The sequence below is a fragment of the Prionailurus bengalensis genome, chromosome B4 (genome assembly GCF_016509475.1).
Source record: "Prionailurus bengalensis isolate Pbe53 chromosome B4, Fcat_Pben_1.1_paternal_pri, whole genome shotgun sequence".
Lineage (NCBI taxonomy): Eukaryota > Metazoa > Chordata > Mammalia > Carnivora > Felidae > Prionailurus > Prionailurus bengalensis.
Window position 1 is genome coordinate 67,158,589 of NC_057358.1, and position 4,870 is coordinate 67,163,458.

At 41.4% G+C, this 4,870-nt stretch overlaps 1 long non-coding RNA gene across 1 annotated transcript; it reads left to right on the plus strand.

The window, feature by feature from the left end:
* LOC122472460 lies at positions 1–1,776 on the plus strand. The gene is made up of 2 exons (XR_006294442.1): positions 1–1,454; positions 1,555–1,776. It is a non-coding gene; the product is annotated as an uncharacterized LOC122472460 (long non-coding RNA).
* Positions 1,777–4,870: the final 3,094 nt, after the last annotated feature.

Here is a 4,870-nt window from a genome sequence, read left to right on the forward strand (position 1 = left end):
CTGATGCGGGGCTTGAACTTACAAACTGTGAGATCATGACCTGAGTCGAAGTCAGACGCTTAACCAACTGAGCCACCCAGGTGCCCCAGAAATGGAGATGTTTTTAAGATGGCCTAGACTTGGTTTTGTTTACCATTTGGTCTGGCTTGAACAGGAATTAGGCTTTTTAGAGTTTCACAAGCCATCTAACACTTACGGCCTTATGTCACCAACAGTTCCTTCCTTGCTATCACACCAAGCCTACTTCCTTCTCAGCTTATTAGCCTTAAGAGCAATAACCAATTTATATTCTACACAGCATATGTCATCTTTGGCTAATCATCCCATAATATTATTGATTGAAGTGAGTATTTGTAGCCTAAGAGAGAGAATATTGAGTTCCTCTGAATTCTATGGTATTGGAACCCACAATGTAGCATAAAGAAACTAGGCTTTTTTATTTAAAGCTAACAGATTCTATTAAACTCTAATAGATCCATTATTAAAGGTTCTTTAGGGGCATTAACCTTCATATTTTTATAACAGGAGGTAAAAAGATGACTATCATAAATAAAACGGCTGATGAAATAATGATATTGAACTGAGACCAGAGTTGCAGCACGGTTTACAACTAACTGTGGTGTTGGGGTAGGGGTGTTATTGCAGAATCACTATAATATGTTGTATTTAAAGACATAAGGTCATATTTATCTTTTTTTTTCCCCTCTACCCTGCAAGGTGGTGGTGTCAGTGTTTACAGCCTGTTGCACACATTTCCAGACAGCTAGTTAAGTTTCAAATGTCACCGGGATGGCTACACATATTTTTAAATATGCAGCCTGCACACATTAAAAAATCCTGTTGGATAAAGAAAGTATACATATTTTTCAGCATTCTTAACCTGTAAATAAGTCCTCCTTCTGCACTTCGTACAAAAATGTAGTTAACAATTATTTTTAGAGGACTTAAATATGTATGTGCAAAAACCTAGAGGTTATGGGAGATAGAAATTAATTGAGATAGGTCCTTTCTTAGTTTTTGGTTTAATAAAGGATTGATTCCTTTATTCATTCACACCTACTCAGTGCAAAAGCAATGACTATACATTAGAAGAAAACAAGATTGATCCTTAGTCACATAAAACTCATAGTCTAATGGGAGCTACACTAAAGAAGATAAAGAATATCATGATTGAATTATTTATAGAAATAGAGTTTAAAATATATCACTTTTGGCCAGGGCCAAATATGGAAGATATACTTACAAATACTCCAAGTCGCTATATGAAGTAAATGCTGAGCATCTTCATTTTTTAACAGAATGAGTCTAAGAGGAGCAGAAACCAAATGTAGTACTGAAGATTGCTAAAATGGTCATGATTCTCTATCCCTCCCGATCTTCACAACTGGTACAATAGGATATTGCATGTTCTTCAGTTAAGAGATGGAATCTATTTCTCTACCCCTGAAATTTGGGTAGGTTGATTTTGCCTGTAAAATCTAGCACATGTGACTTTGTGTCAGTTGTGACCCTAGGCCTCAAGAGACCTGCATACTTAGGCTTTCTTTCTTAAAGGATGCTCAGCTGTGATGAAAATCTGGACAAACCAGCTGAAAGATGAAGGACCACATAGAAGAGAGATGAGCCATCCCAGCTGAGGCCATCTTGAACATCTATCACCTCACCTATCTCATGCATTGGTGAGCTCAGCAGTGACCCCAGGAACAAATCACTTGGGTACAGTCCAAATTGTCAGCCCACCAAATTGTGAGCTAAATAAATATTTGTGGATTTGAAGCCCCTGCGTTTGAGTGTGTTTTTTTGTTTGTATTTTATTTTATTTTCTTTACATAGCAAAAACTAGCTGATGTAGCAGTTAGTAAGTGAAAGTGCATGTAGTTGTGTTGTAATTACCAAGCCCTTAATACCATTTTTTATGGTGTACATACTTTTGGAAATTTTTTTAGCAAGCCAATTTTCTTTTGTGGTGAATTCCTATGGCAGATTCCTTGTCAGGGACATGGAGTTAGGATTTACAATATGCATGTATTATATTGATTTCCAAAAAGTTTGTATCAAAAAAATAGGAAATAGGTATTCATTTTCACTAAAACAATGTGGCATAATTTCTTAATGTCTTTGCTTGTATGATTTGATTTGGGGAGGCCCCCTTTGGTAAGTAAAACTGATATTAAGGTTTTCTTCAGTTTACATCTTGGGATCACTTACAATGTCACCAGAGGGAATCAGTGAGACCTTTGCTTTCCTGTAGTTAAAGAAATAATATAGTGAAGAAGAAAGAGTGTGAGTTTTGGAGTCCAAACAACTATACCTGTTCAGAAAATGCAATTTGCTTGATTTTTTTCTAGAAAGTTATATTTTCTCATCTCAACTTATCTCTTGCTTTCCCAAAACTGAGATATAGATTTGTCTTTGGAAAAATTATTTTGTTATGCCTGTAAAATTTTTATTAAATTTAAATCTTACTTTGCCATTCCAAATGGACTTTGAACTTCTCATGGTCAATGACCTTACCTTTTTTAAAATTAGCTTATATGAGATCTACCATAATCCTGGGGACATACAAACCTATCAGTAGAATTCAAGTAGCCTGGTCTTCATCTTACCAGAGAATATAATGAGAATGTTTTTTGCTGAGGAGGATCAGTATTACTGAGGACAGAAGACTTTTTTTTTTTAATATATTTTTTTAATGTTTATTTATTTTTGAGACAGACAGACAGAACATGAGCAGGGGGGAGCAGAGAGGGAGAGGGAGACACAGAATCCAAAGCAGGCTCCAGGCTCTGAGCTGTCAGCACAGAGCCTGACGCGGGGCTCGAACTCACGAATTGCGAGATCATAACCTGAGCTGAAGTCGGATGCTTAACCGAATGGAGTGCCACCCAGTCACCCCATTTAAAAAAATTTTTCTTTGGGGCGCCTGGGTGGCGCAGTCGGTTAAGCGTCCGACTTCAGCCAGGTCACGATCTCGCGGTCCGGGAGTTCGAGCCCCGCGTCAGGCTCTGGGCTGATGGCTCAGAGCCTGGAGCCTGCTTCCGATTCTGTGTCTCCCTCTCTCTCTGCCCCTCCCCTGTTCATGCTCTGTCTCTCTCTGTCTCAAAAATAAATAAAAACGTTAAAAAAAATTTAAAAAAAAAAAAATTTTTTTTCTTTTTTTAATGTTTATTTATTCTTGAGACAGAGACAGGGCGAGGACAGAAGACTTTTCTTACATGATTAGATTCACAGGGCTTGGGGTATGGCTGGATGTAGAGGTGGCAGACAGTACAGTGACTATTAATGTTTCCTGACTTGAGGTTTTTTTTTTTTTTTTTAAGGTTTTAAAATAATTGTCAAAGGTGGCGGTGTAGGAGGACGCTGAGCTCACCTCATCCTGCTGATCGCTTAGATTCCACCCACATCTGCCTAAATAACCCAGAAAATCACCAGAAGACTAGCAGAATGGATTCTACAGAGCCAAGCTAGACAAGAGGCCCACGGAAGAGGGTAGGATGGGTGGAGAGGCAGTGCGCAATACATGGACTGGCAGGAGTGAGCTGGGGCAGTGGAGGGGCAGCCCCCCCCCCCCGCCCCCGGCAAGGCAGAGCCCCCGAAGTCTGGCTTGCAAAAGCAGAGGGGCCAGACTGCATGAGTTCTGACAGCCAGCGGGACTTAACATGTGGAATTTTAAAAGTCAACAGCTCTGCTCTCAGAGAGTGGGGAGGGCGAGAGGACAATGGGAGGGAAAGTTGTTGAGCCCCAGAAGACAGAGCTCAGCTCAGCTGGGGAACAAAGGCGCTGGCAAACACCATCTCCTTCTCCCATCTCCCGGCCAAAATTCCAAAGGGAACCAGTTTCCATCACCGAACTTGCTTGCACCACACAAACGCCCAACGCTGTGCTTCCGTGGATCCATCCCCCCAACGGGCCTGCCTCCCTCCAGGTGCTGCAGGGCCCCTCCCACAGGAGACCACGGATGGCAAACTAGCTAAGCCTGCCCCTCCCAATCCTGAGTACCTTGCAGATACAATCTGTCTAATCCGCCCTTGGCCAGATCCCATCAAAACAGCACCACAAGCCTGGCAGTGTGCAAGTAGCCCAGACAGGGGCCACACCACTCCACAGTGAGTCCTGCTCCTGGGAGAGGGGAAGATAAGGTACACACCAGTCTCACTGTGGCCCCAGTCATGGGCTGGGGGCAGACATCCGGTCTGACTGCAGCCCCGCCAACCAACACAAGTTTCTTTGGACAGCACAGGGGAGGCGCCCTGCAGTTTGGAGCTACCACAGGGACTAGCCAAAATGACAAAATGGAAGAATTCTCCTCAAAAGAAACTCCAGGAAGTAGCGACAGCTAATGAATCAATCAAAACTGATTTAAGCTACATAATGGAACAAGAATTTAGAATAATAGTCATGACATTAATCACTGGGCTTGAAAAAAGCATAGAGGACAGCAGAGAATCTATTGCTACAGAGATCAAGGGACTAAGAAAGAGTCAGCAGGAGCTAAAAAGTGCAATAAATGAGGTGGAAAATAAAATGGAGGTGACCACAGCGCAGATTGAAGAGGCAGAGGAGAGAGTAGGTGAATTAGAAGATAAAATTATGGAAAAAGAGGAAACTGAGAAAAAGATAAAAAAATCCAGGAGTATGAGGGGAGAATTAGAGAACTAAGTGATGCAATCAAACGGAACAATATCCATATAATAGGGATTCCAGAAGAAGAAGAGAGAGAGAAAGGTGCTGAAGGTGTACTTGAAGAAATCATAGCTGAGAACTTCCCTGATCTGGATAAGGAAAAAGGCATTGAAATCCAAGAGGCACAGAGAACTCCCTACAGACATAACTTGAATCGATCTTCTGCACGACATATCATAGTGAAACT